General features: G+C 45.8%; 1 protein-coding gene across 19 annotated transcripts in view; it reads right to left on the minus strand.

The window, feature by feature from the left end:
- The window catches only part of SYTL2 (synaptotagmin like 2), a 121,119-nt gene extending 115,744 nt beyond the window's left edge, over positions 1-5,375 (minus strand). For 14 of the 19 annotated variants that reach the window (XM_017850907.1, XM_017850902.1, XM_017850906.1 and 11 more), the window contains exon 1: positions 3,936-4,141. The gene's annotated coding sequence lies outside the window, so the exon portion shown is untranslated. Of the gene's footprint in view, positions 1-3,935; positions 4,142-5,288 lie in introns of those variants that run through there. The other 5 variants (XM_017850895.1, XM_017850894.1, XM_017850891.1 and 2 more) reach the window with 2 other exon arrangements.
- Between the last annotated feature and the right edge of the window lie 3,495 nt (positions 5,376-8,870).

The raw sequence follows: 8,870 nt of genomic DNA on the forward strand, positions 1-8,870 counted from the left end.
CATATACACCATGGAATACTATGCAGCCATAAAAAAGGATGAGTTCATGTCCTTTGTAGGGACATGGATGCAGCTGGAAACCATCATTCTCAGCAAACTATCACAAGAACAGAAAACCAAACACCGCATGTTCTCACTCATAGGTGGGAATTGAACAATGAGATCACTTGGACACAGGAAGGGGAACATCACACACCAGGGCCTATTGTGGGGATGGGGGAGGGGGGAGGAATAGCATTAGGAGATATACCTAATGTAAATGACGAGTTAATGGGGGCAGCACACCAACATGGCACATGTATACATATGTAACAAACCTGCACATTGTGCACATGTACCCTAGAACTTAAACTATAATAAAAAATAAAAAAATAAAAAAATATTAATAGCATACACACATGCATGCAATCCAAGTAACAAACAATAACATCTGACACTTGATCCTTATAGTGACTCTGGTAAGTGAGGATAGAATTTGTTCATTATCATCAATTTACAGAAGAGGAAACCAGCTGAGAGAAGCCATCTGTCTTGCCCAAGGTCACACAGGTAACAAAATGTAATGCTGGGGCAATGCCTTTCTCTAGGTCCCTTTTGAATTTTCTGCAAATTACTGTGCAAATTAGTTTTTGAATTTTCTGCTCAAATTTGGCACATCAGCAACACTAAAGAGCTACCTTCTTTGTTATATTTGAGATGTTTAGCAAGGAGTACAGTTTGACCCTGAGTTTTCAACAGCAGCCCCATGGCCCAGCACTCATCTCTCCCAGAAGATAAATACAGGGAAATTATGAGGGGTGAACTTCGGGGCTCACAAACAAAATTAACCTTCATAATGCTTTTAATTATTAATAATTTATTCTCTACATTCTTTCAAAAACAATCTGAGACAGCTCTTAGCTCTGACAATAATTCAGTCAAAAGGGTTGTATTTACTTGTGTTTTTAAAATTTATTAATATAGATGCAAAGAAAAAGATTTGGAAGGATATATCCCCAGTTTCGCTTTAATTATTTCTGAGTATAGATTTATTGACATCATTATTATAATTATTAGAGATAGAGTCTTGCTCTGTCACCCAGGCTGTAGTGTAGTCGCATGATCTCAGTTCACCACAACCTCCGCCTCCCGAGTTCAAGAGATTCTCCTGCCTCAGCCTCCTGAGTATCTCACTGAGCTGGGACTACAGGCGCACGCCACCACGCCCAGCTAAGTTTTGTATTTTTAGTCGAGATGGGGGTTTCACCATATTGGCCAGGCTGGTCTCGAACTGCTGACCTCGTGAACCACCTGCCTCAGCCTCCCAAAGTGCTGGGATTACAGACATTAGCCACCGCACCTGGCCTGGTGTTATTATTAATGTTAATCTGGATCTTATTTTTTCTCCTGCAATGAATATGTTTAGTTTTGGTAACCAGAAAAACAATAAAGGATATTTTATTTTAAAAACATTTTGCATTCTGAAAAGTGGGAAAAAGTGGATGTCTCTCCAGGGACTAGAGAAGCTCTATTACTGTGAACCAAAGAGTGGAAAATTCAAACAGTAGGCTAAGCCCTCTAGAACCTTGGTCCTACTTCACCATCTGGGTACTTGAAGCCCTTGAGAATATACAACAATCTGCCAGGATACCAGTTTTATTCAGATAGTTTGAAGAAAAAACTTTATATTTTTAAATCAAAGTCAATATATTATGAAATCAAATGAAAAAATTGCATAAGTGCAGGAGCACGCGTTGGTCTTCTCTTCCATTGCAGGATCTTCTATGGAAAAGTTTGGTAAGCCCTAAGACAAACATTATAATCTTATACCCCTCAACTTTTGAGAGAGAGACAAACCTCATTAATACCAAGTAAGTTTTCCTCTTAATTAAAAAAAAAAAAAGCCACATTTTCTTCATCTACTGTATGTTTAAAAATTCTTTGTAGAACAGGTGACAAGCAAACATATTACCAGGGAGCTCTGGAAGCCTACACGGGCACAGTTCACCCTACCTCCCCAAAGAGGAGAAACACCTAGACTAGCATCTGGGTTTTGAAGATGGTGGAACCTGGGCTTCCCCTAGGCTGCCTCACATTTCTACAAGGCAGCAGACCACTCTGCACAAGGTGCTAATTCATCCATTCCACAAGTGTTTATTGAGCAAAACCTGAAAAAGTCCTCTTAGGGGACAGTGGAATCATTCACCAACCAACGGTTAGGGCTAACGGGTCAGATGTGGACAATCAATCTTTCATTAGACCCCAAACCACCTCTAGGATAAAGCAAACAGGGCCCTGCCCCACCCACGCACTAGCAGCTGGACAGGATTAGGGTAGGCCTTCTAGAACAGGACTGCTGCTGAGAGGCGAAGGCAGTCACGGATTACCTCCAGAATAACGGAAACTCCTGCACCATACATGACATAATAGCTCTAAGATGTTTTGCATAGTGCCTGACACCTGGTGAGAACTCAATAATGTTAGACATTTTTGCTGTCCTTATTCCAGCTTGCTCTTACTTAAGGAGCACAAAGAAAGTGTAAAATACACAGGTTTTAGAATCAGATTGGATTTGAATCCCAGCTATGCTACTTCCTAGCTAAGTGACTCAAGGAAGCAATCTTTCTGAGCCTGTTTCTCACCTATAAAATACAGTATAGTATATCACCCCTCATGTAACTTTGTGAGAATTAAGGATATATCACATACAAAGAAGTGTCTGAGCCATAGTAAGTGCCCAGTAAACAACAGTCAACATTGCCCTGCTGCCGTCCCCACACCTTCTCTTCTCCTTCCTAGCTGTTCTTGATGGGTTCTGCAATCTGATTTCACCTGGATACCACACTAAGGGTGAGAATAGGCAGAACTTCAGGGGTGGAGGAAAGTGAGGGGAGGGAAATGCTGGAGACCTTCTATAGAAATCCAGCCAAGTCTTCAGCTCCTTTTCAATCATCCTACCCTATCTGGTTGCTTCATCCAGCAGACAGCAGGGGTCACCATCCTGGTGGGGAATGGCTGCCAACAGGGGGACGGGAAGCTGGATGGCAGTTTGCATCCACCCCGCCTTCCAGGGTCTGTCTGTCTGAAGCCCCACCGGGCTTCATCTGCACATCCCTGCGGGGCTGTGTGGCTCAGCGGGCTGACAGTGTGACTCACAGCCTGTTCTTATCTAGGCTTCCATCTCAACCCTGAGCCCAAAGCCCTGGAGGCTGCTGGTCACAAACCAGCACTAACCGAAAAGAAGAACTTTTCATTAAGGCAGGAAATGGAGCCCCTCAAGGTCAGAAGGGATTTACAAAGAGAGGAGGAAGGAAAGGGAAGAGGCGGCAGGATGGGTGCAGAGAAAGAGAGACCCATTTCCTATATGCTGGTGGAGCCCTGTGTCTTAGACGCTAAAAACAGTCGTTTTTCCACTTTGAAGGATGATAAAGCCCACTCGTGTAGTTTATAGCTCGCCGTGGGACGAGGTGTGGGTATGGAAGAGAATTTCAAAACGAGTCTTATTTTCAAAGAAGAAATCATCATCCCCTGGCCGGCCCCTCCCAACACCCCACCTGTAAACAGGTCCTGACGCTCCTACCTTTCCGCACCTGAGCAATCTGGGGGCAGTTACTCTGCAGCCAGGTCTCTCCAGCACCCAGCCCCAAGCCCAGGTCAGTCCCTGAAAGCCCCAGAAAACGCGACAGCTCAGCAGAACCCTCGCCTACCCCGGCATCCCAGCTTCCTGGCCGCCTGAGCAGCGGAGGTGGCTCTGGAGTAGGTGGGAAACTGAGGAAAGGAGCTTTCCCGGTGCCAAAACGCAGTTCCCATTTTAGAACTGGGAAGACTAAGGAACATCATTCTACACCACCTCCCTCACTTAACAGAGGAGGAAGCAGAGACCAAGAGAGGGAAACAAAGTTGCCCGAGGTAACACAGCGAGTGGGCAAAGTAGAGACTGGAACCCGAGTGCGCACCTCGCAGTCGCTGCCGGGCAGGGAGCGCGCCTCGCCGTCTCTCTCGTCTTCTGGCCACCAGCCCTCGGCCTGGCGGTGCAAACTGCGCAGCCCCCGGCGCGGCGCGTTACCTTCCCCTAGGCTGGAAGGGCGCTGGCGGCTTTGCCCGGCTCGCACGCGCGCGGCGCGGCCCGAGTGTCGCCCGGCCCTGTCAACGCAGAGCGGCGGGCGGCGCGCCGGGGGTGGTCCCGGATGCTCGGGCCAATGGCGCTTCGCCTGCTCCCCGCCCCGACCCTCCCCTGTCTCCTCGCCGGCACCCAGCGCCCGCCAGCGCTAGCCCTCTCCCCTTTCCTCTCTTCGCCCTCCGGCCCCGCCTGCTGCTTCTCTCCCGTTCCTAGCCTCCTTCTCAAGTGTACCTTGCCCCGAAACAACTTGTTTTCTGTGCAAATAAAGCAGCACTGTCGTTATTGTCATTATTATTTTTATCACGGCGCGTTAGGGGTCCTTGGAGCCCGAGAGCCTGGAGCACTAGGAGCCCCGGCACTCAGAGAGGGGACAGCCACCGCGCAGGTAAAGGGGCGCGGAGGGTATGGAGCCGGGTCATGGGGTAAGTTGCTTTAACCTTCGGGATGTCAGTTTCCTCACGTGTGAAATAGAAGGGGGAAAAAAAAAATAAAGGCTTACAGGTTGTTGAGAGGACTAAATGAAGTGATGCTTTAAAATACAATAATACCTACAGAGAAAGGTGAGGGTGTCATGTACTGCCTGAGCTACCTACTAGGGTATGCACAGAGGACTGGTAAGCTCCTAGAAGACACTGTCTGGCAGGGAGGCAGACAATACAATACAGTAAATACAATATTGTGGTCGGGCGCGGTGGCTCACGCCTGTAATCCCAGCATTTTGGGAGGCCAAGGCAGGTGGATAACCTGAGGTCAGGAGTTCGGGACCAGCCCGGCCAACATAGCAAAACTCTGTTCTAATTAGAAAAAAAGAAAAAAAGAAAAATTAGCCGGGTGTGGTGGTGAGCGCCCGTAGTCCCAGCTACTTAGGAAGCTGAGGCAGGAGACTCGCTTGAACCCGAGAGGCCGAGGCTGCAGTGAGCCAAGATCGCACCACTGCACTCCAGCCTGGGTGACAGAGCAAGACTCCATCCCAAAAAATAAATAAATAAAATAATTTAGAAATTGTATCACGGCCCATTTTACAAGTTACCCATGATGGGGCCAGCCCAGGCAAACCTCAGCAGGTGAACCTTAGAGCCTTTTTCCTTATCATCTCCTGGACTAGGGTTGTCCATTCAACTGAGGGTGGCCCAGGTCTGCCTTTGGTTCTTCCAAAGGTCTTCCTTCTCCCAAACTTTCAAATACTTACCTCAAGGGCCTCACGTAGTGCCTAGTGCAGGCTGCTAGCCTGGACCAAGAGTCCTGGCACTGTGCAGAGATGTATATTCTGGCTTTCATTCAGCCTTTGAGAACCTGGTATGTCCCTGTGCTGCGTGAGCACTCCACATGCAAAAGAGGAATAAGCCACTGGTCTTGCCTTTGAAGAGACAAATTTGTAAATAATTTCATTTTAGGATAAGTGTTATAATAGGTTTACAAAGTGTTGCAGAGTCACTACGCTGAAGGAGGGGGACAATAAAAACTTAAAAACAAATGTGACCAAGGTAGGTCTTGAAGGAAGGCTACAAATTAGGTCAGATTGAAGGGGTGACAGAACACTGGGTGCAGAGAGGCAGGCAGAGACATGGAGATGCCTGTTGTCTGTCATGGTTATTGCACAGGATTTGGGACAATGAGGCAGAGACAAAGCTAAGGAGGTCGGTGGGCAGATGTTGGAGGAGTGGCTGTACCTGCCTTGCCGAGGGAAGCAGGCTGTGTCCTGTTGGTGATGGCTGCTAGCAAATGATTTTAGGCAGGGGAGTAGCATGACCTCAGATGCTTTTGGTAGTTCACTTTCATTGTTGATTGCACCTGTCTTGGTTATCCCCTTCCTGCCCCTCTCTAGCTCTGGAGGGCAGGCACTGGGTCTTGCTCACCTCTGGGTGCCTTGCATCACCTGGCATAGGGCTTTGAAGGAACTAAATATATGCTGTTCCCAGTATCACTCCTCCCCTGGAAACAAATAGCAATGCCTAAATGCTAGAGAGGGTCGCAGGATCCTTGCTTCAGGTTGTGGGGCAGGCAAGTGGGGAGAAATTTTAAGGCAGTGTCTTGTTATGGCTCCCAATTCATCTAAATGATGACTCAGAGACTAAACCTTAGAGCTCTTGGCCAAGGTCCAAATACTGTTAGAAATGTCAATTTCTAATAGGACCTTAGACCAATTACTCAACCTCCCTGTGCTTCAGTTTGCCATTTGTTAGAGAGAAAATAATTGCACTGCTCTCTCAGGCCTACTGTGAAGATTAAAAGAAGATGCACATGTTTAGCACAATGCCTTGCATGTATAGAGTGCTGAATAAGCCTTGGTTAACATGATCATATCAAGTGAGCAGTGGCCTGTTCCACTTATCCCATAGGAACCCTTCAAAATGATTTGCGTAGAAGTGACACTTAAACTTCACAGAATTCTAGGTTGACACTGAAGGGGAAGGCAAGATGATAGGGATACCATGGTGTAAGGTTAAATGCACAGACTTTGGTGCATCTCCTGGCTCTACCACAGAACTCACTGGGTGACTTCGGACAAGTCAGTTAAATTTCCTTCTTTCGCTGGGTGACTTTGGACAAGTCTCCTTCCTGCCTCCCTCCCTCCCTCCCTTCCCTCCTTCCCTCCTTCCCTCCTTCCCCCCTTCCCTCCTTCCCTCCTTCCTTCCTTCCCTCCTTCCTTCCTTCCCTCCTTCCTTCCTTCCTTCCTTCCTTTATTGGCAGGGTCTCACTTTGCTGCCCAGGCAGTGGCACAAACACAGCTCACTGCAGCCTCAACCTCCCAAGCTCAAGCCGTCCTCCCACCTCAGCCTTCCAGGTAGCTGGGACTACAAGCACACACCACCACGCCCAGCTAATTATTGTATTCTTGGTAGAGATGTGGTTTCACAATGTTGACCTCTTGAGCTGAAGCAATCTGCCCACCTCAGCGTCTCTAAGTGTTGGGATTACGGGCGTGAGCCACTGCACCCAGCCTAAGTCACTTCTGTTAGTGATTGTTCTTCTATAAAATAGAAGTAGTCATATTACCTGCCCCATGCCAAGGAGATAACACATAACACATATAGCACATTGCCTGGCCCAAGGTAAGATCTCAATTCATGTTAGCTAATGGTGTGATAATGGTTGGAAGAGAGTTATTACAGTTTTTGGAAAGAATAATCTCCATGCCTCTGCCTGCCTCTCTGCACCCCAGTTTTCTGTCACCCCTTCCATCTGACCTAACTTGTAGCCCTCCTTCAAGATCTATCTTGGTTACATTTGAATTTAAGCTTTTATTGTCCCCCTCCTTCAGTGTATGTGACTATAACTAATATATTGGAAAGCAGAAGTGTAATCCTGAAAAAAACTAAACCTACATGTAAAAGTTGGTGCTGGATCTGTGAAAACTAACTGGGACAGGAGTAGAAGTAAGCTTAGAAAACTGCAGGTGGGGCATGGGCTTGGAAGGGTTTTGTAGGTAGACTTATTTAAGTTGAGAACTCCTGTCTGAACAAGGATGAGATTCTTGTAGCTCTATGGAACTGAACAAAATGGAATATTGTTTGCAGAATTGTGTATGACCACTCTCTGAGCTGCCTTCTTGGAATGGTGGAAGGCTGGTGCTTTTAAATGAGAATCTGAAATTTAACCCCTAACACCATCCAACAGTGACTTTGTAGAGTCACAGGCAAATTGCTAAATTGTTTAGTTTTATCAGCTAGTTAGTAAGTAAATATTCATTGGTAGCATAGGCTAGGTGTGGTTCCTTCAAGCTTGAAATACCCTCCCCTCTATTTCTGACTCAAGGAATCCTTCTTATGCATCAAGGCCTAAGACAAATGTCACAAGATTCGCCCTCCTAGACTGAATAAATTAATCCTTGCAACCGCTCCAATTCCCATGGTGTATTCCTCAAGCATTTTCTTGGCATTGATTTCATCCTGTCTTTATAGTTAACTTGTCACAGGATCTGCCACTCCCGACTAGTTGTAAAGCTCACCCGCCTCAGGGACCCCTTCTTTCTCTCGTATTTCTTCTTACCACTTCCATCCTTCTCCTCACCTCATCTCTACCCAAAATGACTTATACACAATAGGCACTAAATAAATGCTTGATAAATTGCATTGACAAGCAGGTCTCTCATAGTATGCATGTTACAAAGAGCGGCACTTTTGCCACAATGAAAAAGTAAAAGAACCTTTCTCTTAAAGACATGACTTTGTCTTTAAGCTATGTGAATTTATAACTTCTTAACCACCAGAAATTGTAGATATTGCTAAAATGCTATATAATTATATCTGGCATGGTAATGTGGTTAGATGACTTATACCAGTTAGGTATCAAATGTACAGCATATAAAACACACTTTAGTCATGGTACTGGGTCACCAAAGCAAGAATTTGGTTTTTTAAATAATTTGTAAATGCTGAATATCCTTTTAACTTTCAAAAGTACAAAACTTTGGCCTTGAATCAAATTGTGTTAGCAATCTCTCCACAGTCTTTAATAATGCCTTGAACTTCTACAGCTCTTTGTATTTTTCAAAGTCCTTTCACTTTGATTATCTTGTTTGATCTTCACTCAACCCTATGATGTAGGAAGGGCAGCTATTACTGTCTGCATTTTACAGATGAAGATAGGAGGCACATGAGAGGATCAGGCCCTTAAACCGAGGCCAAATGACAGATGACAAAGTCAAGGTTAGAACCCAGGGATCTACTATACCAAAGGTATTTCATATATTCATGAAGACTATGCCATCATTATTTATCATCTTTATGAGCAACAATCTCATATATTATAATTTGTAACCATGTGTATG

The sequence above is a fragment of the Rhinopithecus bieti genome, unplaced genomic scaffold (genome assembly GCF_001698545.2).
Source record: "Rhinopithecus bieti isolate Rb0 unplaced genomic scaffold, ASM169854v2 scaffold_30846, whole genome shotgun sequence".
Classification (NCBI taxonomy): Eukaryota; Metazoa; Chordata; class Mammalia; order Primates; family Cercopithecidae; genus Rhinopithecus; species Rhinopithecus bieti.